Source organism: Macrobrachium rosenbergii, chromosome 20, assembly GCF_040412425.1.
Source record: "Macrobrachium rosenbergii isolate ZJJX-2024 chromosome 20, ASM4041242v1, whole genome shotgun sequence".
In the NCBI taxonomy this organism is placed as follows: Eukaryota; Metazoa; Arthropoda; class Malacostraca; order Decapoda; family Palaemonidae; genus Macrobrachium; species Macrobrachium rosenbergii.
In genome coordinates this window covers 32,572,501-32,590,698 of record NC_089760.1, presented here as the reverse complement: position 1 = coordinate 32,590,698, position 18,198 = coordinate 32,572,501, and the positions used below count along the sequence as shown (strand labels likewise).

General features: G+C 36.4%; 1 long non-coding RNA gene across 1 annotated transcript in view; it reads right to left on the bottom strand.

Annotated features, from left to right (window-relative positions):
• Positions 1 to 2,061: 2,061 nt before the first annotated feature.
• LOC136849229 (uncharacterized) overlaps positions 2,062 to 18,198 on the bottom strand; it is a 95,743-nt gene continuing 79,606 nt past the window's right edge. The window contains exons 3-4 of the long non-coding RNA XR_010856273.1: positions 15,203 to 15,256; positions 2,062 to 2,175 (exon numbers count right to left, since the gene is read on the bottom strand). This is a non-coding gene — a long non-coding RNA (uncharacterized lncRNA). The remainder of the gene's footprint in view (positions 2,176 to 15,202; positions 15,257 to 18,198) is intronic.

Sequence of the window (18,198 nt, the reverse complement as noted above, 5' to 3'; positions counted from 1 at the left end):
CTCTTTTCTGATCCCTCTATCTCGATCTGCTTTCCCCAACGTTCGAATCTCCGACCGGCCAGTGAAGAACAAGAGGAATTTATTTCTGCTGATAGAAATTCATTTCTCGCTATAATGTGGTTCGGATTCCACAATAAGCTGTAGGTCCCGTTGCTAAGTAACCAATTGGTTCTTAGCCACGTAAAATAAATCTAATCCTTCGGGCCAGCCCTAGGAGAGCTGTTAATCAGCTCAGTGGTCTAGTTAAACTAAGATATACTTACTATTCTCCCGATTCAACTTCTCTCAAGAGGAGAATGGCTTCTCCTACCAGGCTGCCTGGTAATACCTGTCAGGTCACCTCTCCACACATTTAATTTGGGAAATCGATAATCTTTGGATTGCAAACTTTATTGGCTGTTTTTTTTCTTCATCTTCTTCTTCTTTCTAGCTTTGGTTTTTGTCTTTCTGAACCATTTAACTTTTCTCTCTTTCTTCATTCCTTGCATTTTATCTTTTTGTTTTCTGGGTCTGAGCTCCAAAAAGGAACATTAGACTGCAATCTCATTGTCCTTTGTAATTGGAAAAAATGCTGTTAACAAGACTGTTCTTGAAGTCCAAATGCACTGATGCCATTGCATAAGAGCCTTGTGCAATAAATAAATATATAAAAAGCTCCATAAATAAATAACACTGTTCAGGCAACGACAAACAGTACCAGCGGGCTTTATGATTGAAAAGAAAATACCAAATATACAGATATAACTATTCCCCGAAATCAAAGTTGTAATTCGAACATTGAAAAAAAAAACTTTCAGTCTCCAAAACAGGAGAATTGGTATACAGGATACAACTGAAACAACTGAGAATGTTTAATGACCTTTTGAGATCAATAGCAAAGTTTTATACCTACAGCACAATGAAAAATGAAGATCTCATGCAAATCTGATTCGGAATTTCTAGAAAGTTAGCTTTTGTTTGCGAGTCTTTCAGTGAGAGACATGAATCCATATTCGGTAGGATTCATAACGCCAAAAAAATATGATTTTAAATTCTTCACTGATACAATTCGGTATACATTCTTCACTCATAAAATTCTGTATAAATTCTTCCCTGATAAAATCGGCATAAATTCTTCACTGATAAAATTCGGTATAAATTCTTCACCGATAAAATTCGGTACAACAGTCCTATGAACTGATAAAGCTGAATGGTATGCCGCAAACGATCGTGAGTCAAATTGTTACTAGATTCACAACTGAAGAAACTGGACTGAAATCCAAGCACTAAGACTGGCTATATATCTAAACATGCTGTGAGATGTATAACTTGAAAAACTGAACTCTGGTAGAATGTTTAGTGCAAGTTTCTTTCCTGTGTGAGGTCTTCAATATACAAAGCATGAAATGAGATAGATTATTTAGAACCCAACCTATATCAGATGATAATACAAATGAAATCTTAATCATTAAGCTAACCATTGCCTTTTAGCTCATTTACTTCAAAAATATCCAAATTCAAAAGTAATTACTTTTGTTCAGCTTCTGAAAGGGCCTATTTTTCCATGGTGGAACCCGTAGGATTTTGTGTCGAATCCTGCCCAACATTTTAAATGTGGAAATTATTCATTGATAACTGAAGACAACCTACAAGTGTACACTGTTTGCCTAATTCTCATGATCAAGCATCACATACCAAGTAACAAAATGCAAGCACAAGCAAGAGAGTCAAATTTGTGTATACTGGTAGAATGACATCTGTTAATCTGGCCTAGCCTGAAACCCATACTGATGACCTGTCATACCTTCCCCACATCTCCCCGTATAACTATACTAGTGAAAATCAAATTTTCTTTTATCTTTTTGTTTTATTAAATCAGTTTTATTACAAATTGATCAACTGAATTTCATTCTGGATGGCCTTTTTTTCTGTAACCACCTGCATGAGCTCTCTCTGATAGCTCTGTGTTCTTCAAGGATCCAGAGTTTTTAACCAGTCCTCTGAAGATTTTTATTCGCCAATTCAATCAAAATCATTGACATTTTCTGAAACTTGGCAAAGTAGATTTTCAGTATTTCTAAATCGGTGTCATCGCCTGGCGCGGAGCATATTGATACCATGGTGAGTACTCATTATTTATTAAGCATATTATGGAGGACGAATTGATTTAGTACTAGCTTCATCATTCATTAAATTCTGAAGAGAGAAAATATGTTGCCTGTAAGACCACAAAATTCTTTTCCAAATACTTCAATTTCAAGCTTCAGAACATTTTCTGGTTTCACTTTCTTTCAAGGATTGTTTGTACTGTACATTATTTATCAAACCTTCAACTACTTGATGATAGAGTACTTGACCAGTTACCAGGTCCCTTGCAGGCTCATTCAAGAGTGGCTTTGCTCCATATCCAATCAATTCCTTTCAACGATTTTACGCATGGAAAGCATTATCAATGATCACAGACTAGGCAAGTGTTCAACAATCATGGAGCAACGGGCTCTGTATCTCAGAACTGTTAAAAATAATTTAAAAACCGACTATTTTTAAATAGTAATTTAAAATCAAGAACTATTTTATATATACACACACTATATACATACACAGATACATACATGCATACATACATACATAAAAAATGTATATCTATGGTCAAAGTCGAATAGGAAAATAACATCCTATTACCCATGAAAAATATATATCTATGGTCAAAGTCGAAGAGGAAAATAATAATAATAAACACCTACATATACTCAAAACGGGTAATGTATTACACCGAGATTCTTAAAAAAAAAAAAGAAAAAATAAGATATTGAAAAGAAAAAACTTTGAAGAAACTCTCCGTTCTTCGAAACAAATGACGGCGAGTCATTTGTTTCCGGAGAGAAATGCCATTTGGCTACTGTATATCTCCTGGAGGATCTTCACTCCTTGCTGAGAAGGTCCTCGAATGGATCCAATTATATGGGAAATAATTACTGTAATGACTACCTGATCATTATCGCTACTCTTACTGAGACGACGAGACGGTGTTTACCGGCTTTGGGCATTCCGAACCCCCCTCCCTCCCACCCGCCATCACTTTCCTCCCGCAAACTCTTCTAAGAGTCCAGAGCAAGATGGACCACCCAACAAAAGTTGGGCAGAAGAGTATAACAGGAACATTCAGCTTCTCAGTTATATGTGATTACTCGAGCATGAAAAAGATCTGAGGATTTGTGAATGAGTTTTATATATATATATATATATATATATATATATATATATATATATATATATATATATATATATATATATATATATATATATATATACACACACAAGATAATGTCATCATTTACAAATACAGACAAACATAAACATACATACATCCTGTAAATAAAACGGTCGCCATGCAACGAACTCTCAATTTCTCGAATCCCACCTTTTTTTTTTAAGTTTTCCGGTGAAAACCTTGCATCCAAATTTAATAGTAAGATAAAGAAACTCTTCCTGGTCGCTTGTATTCGAACGTGGGTTATCAGAACTGTTGGAATGGAATGGAATGTAGGATTTTGAAAGGGAAACTGAGAGTACAGTAGAAAGGTTTGAAAGGTGTAACAGAGGAAAAACCTCGCAGTTGCATGCTGTGAAACAATTGTTAGGAGAAGGTGGAAAGTAACCTGGAAGAAAGAACATGAACGAAGGTACAGTAAAAGAGTGAAAGTGGTGCTACGGGATCAGAACTGTTGGTTTACATTAAAATTACATCAGTTTGGGGTTCATTTTCTAAATCTAAGACCTACTACACAGGGTGCCGACAAACATCAAAATATCATTGCGTGCTCTTCTGCTAAGGCATAAAAGCTCGAAAACAAAGATTTGGTTCACTGGATTCCGGCTAAAAAGCCAAGCAAGGGGGCAACTTCGGCCATTCAGTGCTAAAGAAGGTGAAATGGGAGTTTGGGTTGTTTGACAAGATAGACTCAGAAAACAGAAGAAATGGAGTATTATGATCTAAAGGTGGAATTGTGAGAGAACGAGTATTATGATCTAAAGGTGGAATTGTGAGAGAACCCAGCAGTTGCACTACTAAGTAATAGTTAGAGAGGGTGAATAGCAAGACTGAAGACAAGAAGCAGGAATGGAAGTATAGTTAAAGGCAAGTGGGTGCGCTGGCGGCCGAAGGGATGATGCAAACACCTTCAGTTATGCCTACAAGGCACAGCGTGAGGTTCCACTGAAGGCACAATCATTCCCCTACTACGGGATCGAAAACAGACTGCCCCATCCTGTTTATGATATATGAGTCGTTAGCTGCAAAGCTTGTGAGACTCACTCAATGAATCAATCCGAAAAGTTTCGCATTATGCGAAAACATTACGGTATTCGTAGAAAGAAGTTACTAACGCAAAGACGATTTATTTCAACAGTTTTTGCAGTTTCATATCTTGAGCTTCTTTGTATGATAAAAGAAGTTCTTCCCGGAAAAAATATATCTTGCTTAGCTGACTTACTTGCACAATATATACATTAACGTACACTACCCCAATAGACTACATACACTGGTACAAATTAGGCAAAGAAACAATTTGAAAAATACATTTGCTCCGCGTACTTGAGTGAGCCAGAAATTAGAAGGATGGCTGTTTAAGAAAAGTAGAAGCCAACTCACGCTATACGTCAACAAACCATTCAAACAATGACTTGGCAGCAAAGGCGTCATCAGAAGCCTAATGTATGGGTTTTTCTTTACGTTAATGTGTCACATAACTTTATTTATGGCTAGAATACGGATTCTGGCGAAGTGCGATGTATAAACTTCCTACAGACTATCATCAACTACATTATTTTTAGTTTTCTGTAAAAGAAAACTATTGTGACGGCTTTGTCTGTCCATTCGCACTTTCTCTGTCTGCCCTGAGATCTTAAAAACTATTGAGGCTAGAGGGCTGCAAATTGGTATGTTGTTCATCCACCCTCCAGTCATCAAAAATACCAAATTGCAGGCCTCCAGCCTCAGTAGTTTATATTTTATTTAAGGTTGAAGTTAGCCATAATCGTGTTTCTGGCAATGATATAGGACAGGCCACCACCGAGCCGTGGTTAAAGTTTCACGGGCCGCGGCTTATACAGCATTAAACCGAGACCACAGAAAGACAGATCCATTTTCGGTGGCCTTGATTATACGCTGTAGCAGCTGTACAGAAAACTCGATTTCGCCGAAGAAACTTCGACAAATTTTGTACTTGTTATTCTCACATTTGTCCTGAGAATTGGCACACTGAAGAAATGAGTAGGACGCCTTAAGTCGAAAAGAAGCCCAACTGCCTATAGCAGAGGTTTTCAAAGACCGTACTCTTCCGCCTACCAAACGTCCCTTCCTCTCTAAAAATCCATTCCCACCTCTCCCAAAATCTGATCACCGGTTGCCAATCACAGTAATGATAAGTAGGCTTTCGATTTACTGAACCTACAAGCTAAGCATTCCACCCCAAAAGAGCTTGTATAACCCCAAAAGTTACTTCAGTATCCCTTCAGAAAAAATCTAGTCTCGTTACTAGACACAAAAGCTACATTTTGGTAAAATTTCTTGAGAACTCAAATAATTTTATACGAAATCCTGCTACCAAGTAGACAAACGAAGAAACAAACAGGCAAACTAAGAGACACACAGACAAACGAAGAGACCAGCAGACAAATGTAGAGACAAACATACAAACGAAGAGACAAGCAGACAAACGAAGAGACCAGCAGACAAACGAAGAGACCACCAGACAAACGAAGAGACAAACAGACAAACGAAGAGACCAGCAGACAAACGAAGAGACCACCAGACAACGGAGAGACAAACAGACAAACGAAGAGAAAAACAGACAAACGAAGAGACCACCAGACAAACGAAGAGACCACCAGACAAACGAAGAGACAAGCAGACAAACGGAGACAAACATACAAACGAAGAGACAAACAGACAAACGAAGAGACAAGCAGACAAACGAAGAGACACAGACAAACGAAGAAACAAACAGACAAACGAAGAGACAAACAGACAAACGAAGAGACAAACAGACAAACGAAGAGACAAACAGACAAACGAAGAGACAAGCAGAACACCCAACATGCAAACAAACGAATCGAGCCAAATGCATGACCTTGGCGAAGGTATTTAAATTGTCACCCAAACTTACTTCGATTGTATATCCCTCAGTGTTTTGCATCAAACACTACTTATTAACCGACACAGATATAGATTTTATTTTGTGCGAGATCTTTTTAGAAAAAAGAAAGGTATGCATGATATTACGCCATGTCATTCTCACTAATACATTAGAATATTCGATGCGGAGTTGTACCCTGGTTCATAAGAAAACAAAGGGGGTAGTAGTAGTCGAGTTACCTATAAAAAAAAAAAAAGTGTAAAGCGCTATTATTCTATTGTCCTAATTTGATTTCATCTGAAACACAATAGTATTTTAACATCCTGGAAACAATCTGGCCACCACTTTGAATTTTGAATATGATGACTTTTTCGAAAGGTACAATGCAACATTAGGAAACTCTGCTGAATTGAAACAAATTTTACTTATGTAAACGCGCTAAAATATATTTTTGGACGCAATATCTGTTTTGTCTCTCATTTTTTATTATTTATGAAGCTCTTTTAAAATATTTAATTGTTGTACTGTGTGTAGTTCAATGCATAAAAATAAAAGTTATGTATGTATGTATGTATATATATATATATATATATATATATATATATATATATATATATATATATATATATATATATATATATATATATATATATATATATATTCATATAAAACTACGTCTGACATATATTCATCACAAACCTTTACAGCTCTCGGTATTGTAATACCGTTATACGATCACCATGAATAAACAGATATTGATAAAATATATTCTAAAACATGGCAATTATGAGAATAAACAAACAAACAAACAGGGCAAACTTCTGAGACTCAAGTCGGGAGCAAAGGTTCATCTTTCACGTAAGAATAAAATAAGTTGGTCAATCAATCGCTCTCCTAGTATTATTATACAGTAATAGTTTGATTTACGTTATAAGAATATTCGAATTTTGTGCAATTACACTCCAGGTTACATGCATGTAAGGTATGTCTGAAAGTGAGTGAGTGAGTGAGTGTGTGTTTTGTTTTATTCTACGCTTCCTTTACTCTCATGCTGTCTCATTCACCAATGTTAAGCAGCGGAGTAGTTCCTCGTTTGACGAGTCGGTAGAGTTCTCGGCTAGCACTCTGCTAGGCCCGAGTTCGAGTCTCCGACCGGCCAATGAAGAATTAGAGGAATTTATTTCTGGTGATAGAAATTCATTTCTCGGTATAGTGTGGTTCGGATTCCACAATAAGCTGTAGGTCCCGTTGCTAGGTGACCAGTAGGTTCTTAGCCACGTAAAATAACTCTAATCCTTCGGGCCAGCCCTAGGAGAGCTGTTAATCAGCTCAGTGGTCTGGTTAAACTAAGGTATACTTGACTTGTTACGCAGTGGACAAATTGCAAATAGTTCATAGTTTTTCAACAAAATGAATAATAAAAAAAAAAAACAGTAACCCGGTATTTTTCAAATAATTTCGAAGGCTCAATACGAAGGCTGGGTCTTTTTCCTCATTTTTAAGGTCTAAGGGGACCTTACCTACTCACAAATTCGAAGATGACCAGCAATGAAATAAGTCAAGGGGAATACTTCCAACTTTCGTAGCTTGTGGGCAAACGTTGCCCAGTGTAACAGGCTCAATTTCCCGGAAGTTAGTTCTCAAGAAACTTTATGGCATAAAGCTGTACAGTATTTTCAAATATAGCAAAAATGAAGTTGAAAAGGTTATACAGAATGATCCCAGGAAAAGAATGGAAAACATTATTAATAAAAAGACTTCCTGGCTGCAAAGAAATTTGTTATTCGTGCATCTTAAACCTTTCTCCAACTGCAAGAGATTTTAAACAATTTGTGCGTTAGCTGATTTTATCAGGTCGTAAGAGCCAAGGGATAAATACTTTTACCAATACTTATATTTTCATATCCTGTGCATATGTATACTAGTTGTATTCGTATAAGTTAAGTTTTGGATATGAATTTGAATTTGAAAATAGTATGCTAGCTGTATTCATATGAATAAAGTTTTGAATATGAATTTGAATTTGAAAAAAAACTCACTTGAAGCCGTTAAAGGAAAGATAATTAAGATCATTCCTAAATGAAGTCACTTGAAGCTGCCAGAGGAAAGATAATTAAGATAATTCAAAAATAAGGTCACTTGAAGCTGCCAGAGGAAAGAAAATTAAGATAATTAAAAAAAGTCACTTGCTGCGAAGCTGCCAGAGGAAAGATAATTAAGATAATTCTAAAATAAAGTCACTTGAAGCTGCCAGAGGAAAGATAATTCTAACTATAATAAAACTAAGAAATACGTTTAACAGATGGGAAGGAAATTAATTATGCCATTCTGTTCGAGGACAACTCTTCGTAAGCAAACCCGGCGGGTATGACCCCGGGGGAAAACACTCCCCGGAAATCACCGAGAAGGGGTCAAGGAATGACCAATATAGATAACGATCGCCCTCGGCGTTCTCCTCTACGTAAGGTGTTCGCCAACCATAACAAGAGATGGTTATCTACCTGGTAAGGAGGCATTATCTACCTGGTAAGGAGGCGTCTGGAAATTGAACTTGGGGACACCTCTAAGGAAAGTACCCCAGGAAAAAGGTCCAAGTAAAATCACAAACAAATGGCATTTCTCACTCCAGTAAACAGTTATGCACAACATGCTTGTTTCTTCTCTCTCTCTCTCTCTCTCTCTCTCTCTCTCTCTCTCTCTCTCTCTCTCACACACACACACACACAAGCACACACACTCACCTATACCAGAGGGAATTCCATTCATAGTGGTTTCTTAATTCTTTACCCTGTTCCTTAATATCGAGACAAATACGTCCCATGAAAAATATAATGAAGAGACAAATGTTACAACAGAAGGCGGATGCTAATTTGAATTTAAGAGGGTTATATATATAGGCCTATATATATATATATATATATATATATATATATATATATATATATATATATATATATATATATATATATGAGAGAGAGAGAGAGAGAGAGAGAGAGAGAGAGAGAGAGAGAGAGAGAGAGAGAGAGAGAGAGAGAGAGAGAGAGAGATTTTGTTTGTGTACAAATATATATATATGCATATATATATATATATAATGTGTACATATATACATAAACAAAAAAGATGTTCTATAATGAAAACTCTCAATGCCTGAAAAAATAAAGCAAAAAACAGGTGTGAACTACAAAACACATAAAACACACAGACAAATAAAATAGGGCTTCAACATTCGCAGTGTACATCGAAGGCAAGTGAATAACAACTTTGATGTGGTCCAGCTCTGTAATCTGAAGTCTTTCATATTCTCCACCTCGTATTCTATCACTCGTAATGGTTCGTTAGCATTGAAGACGAACGACTTGTAATTCATAAAATGTTGCGGTTTTCTATAAATGTCTTCGCAGTGTACGAATCATTGATATCCCATTTAAGCAGGCAAATCAATATGCCGAAGGTATAATTTGCAGAAATTAAAGCCGTCGTCAAATCTGATAATTTCCATCGATTCACTGGTTGGAAAAACTTTCGCATGCCGACACGTGCGTATATAAAGTGTCAGCAGCCCGACATAAAACAGAATACTTGTGACTGTATCGAGTGTCGTATCCTAGTTAATGTGTGTATTGGGTCCGCATTGGAAATGTAACTTCTGGTCGCCTTAATCACTCAGTGAGTCGAACATTTTCTGTAGCCTCTACGTGATATTCGCCTCAACACAACAGGTACTCTCTCTCTCTCTCTCTCTCTCTCTCTCTCTCTCTCTCTCTCTCTCTCTCTCTCTCTCTCTCTCTCTCTCTCTCTGCAAAGTACGTTTAACTACATTCTTCTTTTAACTTTATGTAACTGGGGCTATGTTTTGAACAACCAGAATCTAAGATAAGGAAGATGTACCGTAATTTCATGAGAATCTAAGCTAGATAAGGATGATGCATCGTAATTTCGTGAGAATCTAAGTTAGATAAGGATGATGCACCGTAATTTCATGAGAATCTAAGTTAGATAAGCATGATGCACCGTAATTTGAGGAGAATCTAAGTTAGATAAGGATGATGCACCGTAATTTCATGAGAATCTACGTTAGATAAGCATGATGCACCAGAATTTCATGAGAATCTAAGTTAGAGAAGGATGATGCACCGTAATTTGAGGAGAATCTAAGTTAGATAAGGACGATGCACCGTAATTTCATGAGAATCTTAGTTAGATAAGGATGTTGCACCGTAATTTGAGGAGAATCTAAGTTAGATAAGGATGATGCACCGTAATTTCATGAGAATCTAAGTTTAAATAAGGATGATGCACCGTAATCTGAGGAGAATCTAAGTTAGATAAGGATGATGCACCGTAATTTCATAAGAATCTAAGTTAGATAAGGATGATGCATGGTAATTTCAAGAGAATCTAAGTTAGATAAGGATGGTGCACCATGAGAATCTAAGTTAGACAAGGATGATGCACCGTAATTTCATGAGAATCTAAGTTAGATAAGGATGATGCACCGCAATTTAATCAGAATTTAAGTTAGATAAGGATGATGCACCGTAATTTGATGAGAATCTTAGATAAGGATGATGCACCGTAATTTGATGAGAATCTCAGTTAGATAAGGATGATGCACCGTCATTTGATGAGAATCTTAGATAAGGATGATGCACCGTAATTTGATGAGAATCTCAGTTAGATAAGGATGATGCACCGTCATTTGATGAGAATCTTAGATAAGGATGATGCACCGTAATTTGATGAGAATCTTAGATAAGGATGATGCACCGTAATTTGATGAGAATCTTAGATAAGGATGATGCACCGTAATTTGATGAGAATCTTAGATAAGGATGATGCACCGTAATTTGATGAGAATCTCAGTTAGATAAGGATGATGCACCGTCATTTGATGAGAATCTTAGATAAGGATGATGCACCGTAATTTGATGAGAATCTTAGATAAGGATGATGCACCGTAATTTGATGAGAATCTTAGATAAGGATGATGCACCGTAATTTGATGAGAATCTTAGATAAGGATGATGCACCGTAATTCAATGAGAATCTCAGTTAGATAAGGATGATGTACCGTAATTTGATGAACTGAAGTGTCGTTGTTCTTGGGATTTTTACAGCTTTTTTTCCTGCATATTCATACGGAAAACTTTCCTTCTCTATTACTGCCCCTATTAGCCACAGGGACATGGTTTGACTTTCCAGTAACTTTTCCATTTTTTAATGTTTTTCAAATGAATTCATTTCATTTCCACTGTTTTTAGTCAACCCTCATTTCAACAGACTTCAATCTCTGGCTGAAACTGATTCACTAGTTCCGGAGAAGCCGAAAATATGATAAAAATTTACATACATACACAGAGACATAAAGACGGACGACGGATGATCCTCGATCAGAGAAACTGAGCTTCTTTTATGCTCGGGAGAGCCATGAAGAAGAACAGGTCTCACACCAGAAGTAAGCAACAGAGCTATTATTTAAAAGTACAGAAGGTCTGAGAATCATGGAAACTGGAAGAATAAAAAAAACTTGAAAAGATAAGCACCAGCAAAGGGCAAGAAACTGTCAGCAAACCTGGCCTTGCAAGGACTGCAGATTTTGCAGACGCACTTGCTCAGCTACAAATCTACTACAGATAATAATTACACGTCTTAACATACTGAAGTAATCCTGAAAGCTTTACAGTCAGGTAAATATTACATTTTACATCTTAATTACGGGAGCGAGGTAACAGAAAAATTTTTCCAGGCATCTGCAAACGTTTATATTTTTCCAAAATGATAATAGCAAGGCTAATAAACAAAAGATCTCCAGATCCTAGGGCGCTAGAATCCAGACCCTGGTTTATAAAAAAAAAAAAATGACAGCAATCTATTCGGTGTTCTGTTGGGCCAGGGTATAGACGTTATCAAAGTATTTACTATTGTGTAGGGGGTGCTTTGGAACTTTCGTTCCTCTTTCGTGTTACTATTAATCAATCAAATTTTGTCGTTATATCTTTTTAAAGTGAAAATATTAAAGAATGAAAGTCCAAATAAGAAAAAGAATACAAGCAAAAACAATAAAGCTACAAACAGTGGAGTTATAATAAATTCGTACAAGCTGAATACTGCTATAGTACAACACTGTGGAAATGAGGTAAAGAAAACCCGTTCCAAGTTTAGAATTCATAAACCCTGGCTTACAGTATTCAATAATACTCAAAAGGAATATAAAGCGGAAAATAAAATCTCCAAGATTTGCTGGAATTGATTAAGTCTAACGTGACGTTGTCATACCACGACCAATATTTACTCTATGACTTACGCGGAGGATTATTCATCTTCCTTACATTGAAAACGAGAGAGAGAGAGAGAGAGAGAGAGAGAGAGAGAGAGAGAGAGAGAGAGAGAGAGAGAGAGAGAGAGAGAGATCCTTCAGCGTAGAGGACTGAGTGACACCAAACTTTGAGGGATAATAGGTATCCAAGACAAACAAGTACAAAATGCGCCGAAGTTTCTTCGGCGCAATCGAGTTTTCTGTACAACGTATAATGCTGTATGAAAGTCTCTGCCACGGACCATGAAACTCTCAGCCGCGGCCCTTGAAATTTTCAGCCACGGCCCGGTGGTGGCCTGTGTTCTTGGCACCTACAGAGGTGCCAGACACACGATCATGGTTAATTTTAACCTTAAATAAAATAAAAACTACTGAGGCTATAGGGCTGCAATTTCGTATGTTTGATGATTGGAGAGTGGATGATCAACATACCAATTTGCAGCCCTTTAGCCTCAGTAGTTTTTAAGATTTGAGGACGGACAGAAAATGTGAGGACGGACAGACACATAGCCATCTTAATAGTTTTCTTATACAGAAAACTAAAAATTAATTATCTTCTTCTCATATGAGAAGTTAACATTTCACGACAACACTAATCTAAACTTAATCTCGTACAACGCACAAACTCAGGTATAACTTGATTTTTCGAAGAAAATGACAGGACAGAAACAGTTGCCTGACTGAGTGGGAGGTGGAAGTTGGTGTAAAAGAGAGAGTTCAAGAGAGGAAACGAAACAGTGGAAGAGAAAGGATTGCACTGAAATCCCTTGTTGCTCTTGTTCTGGGCTCTATAAATAATGCAGATCTTTTTCATCTGAAGCTACAATGCGAGTTAACCAAACGAACTTTACATACATTCTAAAATGAAAATATACTACGTACAACACTTATAATAATAATAATTTGTACATAGACACACATGCAAACACTTACAAAAAAACGGACAATACATTATATACATTATATATATATATACTGTATACACACATATACTGTGTATATATATATATATATATATATATATATATATATATATATATATATATATATATATATATATATACTATGTGCAACTGAAATCAAGAAAATATGGAACGTGATGAATATATAAATAAAGGCAATGCCACAGAGGAAGGTGAAACAACAGAGTGGTGCTAGGCCTTTCGACTTACTGTCCTTTACTTAGCAGACTTCTAAGAAAAGGACAGTAAGTCGAAAGGCCTAGCACCACACCGTTGTTTCAATTTCCTTCGCGGCACTGCCTTTATCTAACAATATAAATAAATATATATATATATATATATATATATATATATATATATATATATATATATATATATATATATATATATATATATATATATATATATATGTATATATATATAATAAAACTGTACTGTAACATGGAGTTCCGAAAGCGAAGTTGCTCTGGGCCTGAGACGTTGAACCCTTGGGTGACACGGAGGTAGGAATGTGGTAAAGGTTCAAAATAGGGTTATGGTTCTGTATTCCCTCATTTTATTTCTCATTATTCTTCAACTCCGTTCACTAATCACCCTGTAAAATATGAGAGTGGCAACATTCATGACACTGATCAAGAAGCCTTTTGTAAAGACTAACCGACACTCCTTGAACACGTTTAGATCAGGCAAAACGATATCCACTGCTAAAACAAACAAGTAACAAATGTGCCGAAGTTTCTTCGGTGCAATCGAGTTTTCTGTACAGCATATAATACTAAATGAACGGCGGCCCATGAAACTTTCAGCCACGGCCAGGTAGTGGCCTGTCCTATAGCGTTGCCAGATGCACATCATGGCTAACTTTAACCTTAAATAAAATAAAAAAAAAAAAATACTAAGGCTAGAAAAAAAGTAAGTATAGCTTAGTTTTGCCAGACCACTGAGCTGATTAACAGCTCTCCTAGGGCTGGCCTGAAGGATTAGACTTATTTTTACGTGGCTAAGAACCATTGGTTACTTGCAACGGGACCTACAGCTTATTGTGGAATCCGAACCACATTATAGCGAGAAATGAATTTCTATCACCAGAAATAAATTCCTCTAACTAAGGCTAGAGGGCTGCAGTTTGGTATGTTTGATGATTGGAGGGTGGATGATCAACATACTAATTTACAGCCCTCTAACCTCAGAAGTTTTTAAGATCAGAGGGCGGACATAAATAGTGCGGGCGGACAGACAAATAGCCATCTCAATAGTTTTCTTTTACAGAAAACTAAAACTCAGGTCGACACAGGGACAATAAATATTTTGTGCGTAAAATCTTTACATTAGCGGGTCATTGAGAACGTAACCTCTAAAGAAATACTTGTGGAGCGAATTCCATGCTGTTTGGGAGATAACGAGAGTACGGACAAGAGTAGGGAAGATGCTTACAGGTTAACACGCATAAAACAACGACACATTAGTGACAAAAAAAAAAAAAAAAAAAAAATCTCGCCCCAATTTTTTTTAACCCCACACCCTAACCACAAAGCAGTACGTCCCGCTTGGACCATAAAGAGCCACGAGAACGTATCAAGAACTGGGCTAGATTTAAGGCTTTGATGCTTCTGCAGATAAGACTTCCCACAAAAATGTGTCCCACTGACAGTTATTATCCCACATGAATAAGCGCGTAAAACTGAAAAGGGAGAGTCGCATGTTTGTGGATGCAGAATAAATAAGGTAATTGATAAATAAAGGAAAAATATATAAATATAATGCATACGCACACACACATACATACACACATATTTAATACTTACCGAAACATCATCCTTATTCTGTTAAGCCTCCTCTTCTTCATCACAGAATATATTCTGCAAAAGAAATATAAAGTGACAAATTTATAATTCATATACGAGTTTGCAAAACAACGACATATTTAAAAAAACGGTAAAATTAGAATACACATACCCAATCATACATGTAGCCTATATAATATATAATATATATATATATATATATATATATATATATAATGTGTGTATATATATAATATATATACAGTATACATATACTGTATATATGTACTGTATACATATATTATATATAATCATTTAAGTAGTATACCGAGGAGATTGCATTCACTGCATCAAAATAGAACATAACATCTACGAATATTAAACGGCAGAGATATCTATAGGCCTATATATATATATATATATATATATATATATATATATATATATATATATATATATATATATATATATATATATATTGCCGTTTAAAACTCGTAGACGTCATGTACTAAATGGACGAGAAGAATATCTCATCGGCATAAAACTGAAATCATTTAATTCAATTTCTCGTTTATTCACTTATACGTAAGGAATCTAGTACTATGAATAAATACTCCTGCCTCACATTCACTATTAATGTATCAGTATTTTTGCTATTGAGTTAGACGAAAAATAACAACAATTCTCACATGTTTTTGTTCACATTTTCATTTCAAACTCGAACATACAAACGTCAATACTGACGCCGTTTCAAGTAAAATCAGACTATGTGTGACTCAGTCTAGACAACGCAAGAACAACATATTGTTCTAAGTAAAAATAGACTACGTGTGACTCAGTCTAGACGACGCAAGAACAACAACACGCTTTTAGACGTAAGCATTCAATAAACGAAGTTGGCGAGTCTGGAAAGATGCGGCGACCATCACGATCCCGCCACTCTCCTAAAAAGAAAGAATATAGGAACCAAATAAGACACAAATTCGACAATCTCCCGAAATATATTCCCTATCCGAGAGAATATATAGATGCGTCCGCTGCCACACAGATTCCTTTTCACTCCTTTTTAGAGTCAGACAATAACTATAAAAATAATAAAGGCGGAGGAAAGCAATGTCTAGTACGGGCGGAGCTATATAATAGAACAAATCCCACCAAGAAATCTATGTCTGGGAGAGATTCGTATAACGAAGTCGTCGGTTCAATCCCGCTGACACAGCTTATTGTATTCCATTCTCTCTCTCTCTTTCTCCCTCTCTCTCTCTCTCTCTCTCCATGTGTATATTTATTATTTCATCGTCTGTGATTTGATTCTTCCTTCTCATCATTTTTGCCAAATTCATATGTTAGAACTTCCTTCCTTCTTTACCTTCAAAATACCTTTTTCATTAACCAAGAATTTTCACCATAAAGCCAACGAATATTATCAATTTTACGTTAAAACGGAGAGACTTGTGTAGAACGAAATCGTAACGATTACAGCCGTCTCCAATCTTCAAGTGAAAGGACAGTTAACTTTCAGTGCATTGAGATTTATTAATTCATTATTTCAAAGGCCCTGGATTTTTCCAGCCAGTGACTTTTAGGCAAAGAAGAATATTCGCCTCATAGTGACTGTTCATCTTCAAAGGTGCCCAGAGGCAGTACACCTGAAATTTAAGGAGCTGGAAAAAAACGTGTTGCAAATCCAAAATTCTAGTTCACAAATACTGTTCGAAATTGTTAGAAGAAAATATATTACTGGCTCAACTTGAATCGATTACAAGATAAAATGAAAGACAAAGTATCTTGTGTACGGGAGTGTGAGTGGACGAAGTCAGACAACTGAAAAATTATTCATCAAGTAAAAGAGGCAGAAAAATTCAGCGCAATAAAGAAAATCTAAAACGTTGTCACTACAAGGAGAGAGAGAGAGAGAGAGAGAGAGAGAGAGAGAGAGAGAGAGAGAGAGAGAGAGAGAGACTAAACTGTTGAATGGTTAGTGACTTCCATAAAGTAATTGTGAGAACCGCTGACCTGCTGGTCTATGGAATTCACTTGAAAGGAGGGCGCAACCGTTTCCTTAAATCTCTGCTTACTGTGTACGATTACGGTCCCTAAGTTGTATAAGCAATATGTTCAGTGGAATGATGGAAGATGCCTTCAGTTGAAGAACCAACCTGGATCTGGTTAAGGGGCCTTCAGCTCCTAGCTTAACATAAAAATTTTCATACAACGTCCGTCGTCTGATCTTTCTGTGCGAGGGCCTGCATACAAATTTTTCTTTCCTTAAGTGCTCTGTATAATTAAACCCATTTCCAGGGAGATCCAAGCTTGTTTTCAAGACGTATCTACTTAGCATTGCTGCCTCTTCGGCAAGAGATTCTTCTTAGATTGCTACTGAACATATGATTATAATACCCAGCTTAAATCCTGCTCCCATCCTCCTCTGTGGCGGTCAGTGGACCAGAAAGAACTTCGGTTTGTGGACTATCATTTTTGCTTCTACTTCCTGCCTCCCTCATCATCAGCTTGGGCAACTATTTCAAAATTCTCTCTCTCTCAATTTCGAAAAGTAAGAAGATGCAGGTAAATCCTTGCCACATCGACTTTCTCACAGTACAGCAATCGGTATATACCACCTATTCATCTGCAAGCTTTACTCACATGACATTTTCAATCTTTTTCCGGCTACTCATCTCCTTGTAAGCCGTATACATACTAACTGTCTAATATCATCTCATCAAAGTGAGGTCTGTCCGTGAATGAAACATTGAAAAGCATTTACCTCCAAAAATTGTAAGTGATTTTAAATAAAAAATTACATAGGTGTTAATTAATGGTTGTTTAATATTAAAATATGCTTATTTTTGCTTCCCTAATCAATATCTTATTCGGCAAACAGAAATTTTTGGTATCAGAAATGACCAAAAGTTCCCCATAATTCTTTGCAATAATGGCCCCAGTGATTTTTCATTTGCCACAATTTATAGTTCCTGGGCTCGAGTTTATAGACGTTGTTTCAGTACACATAAATC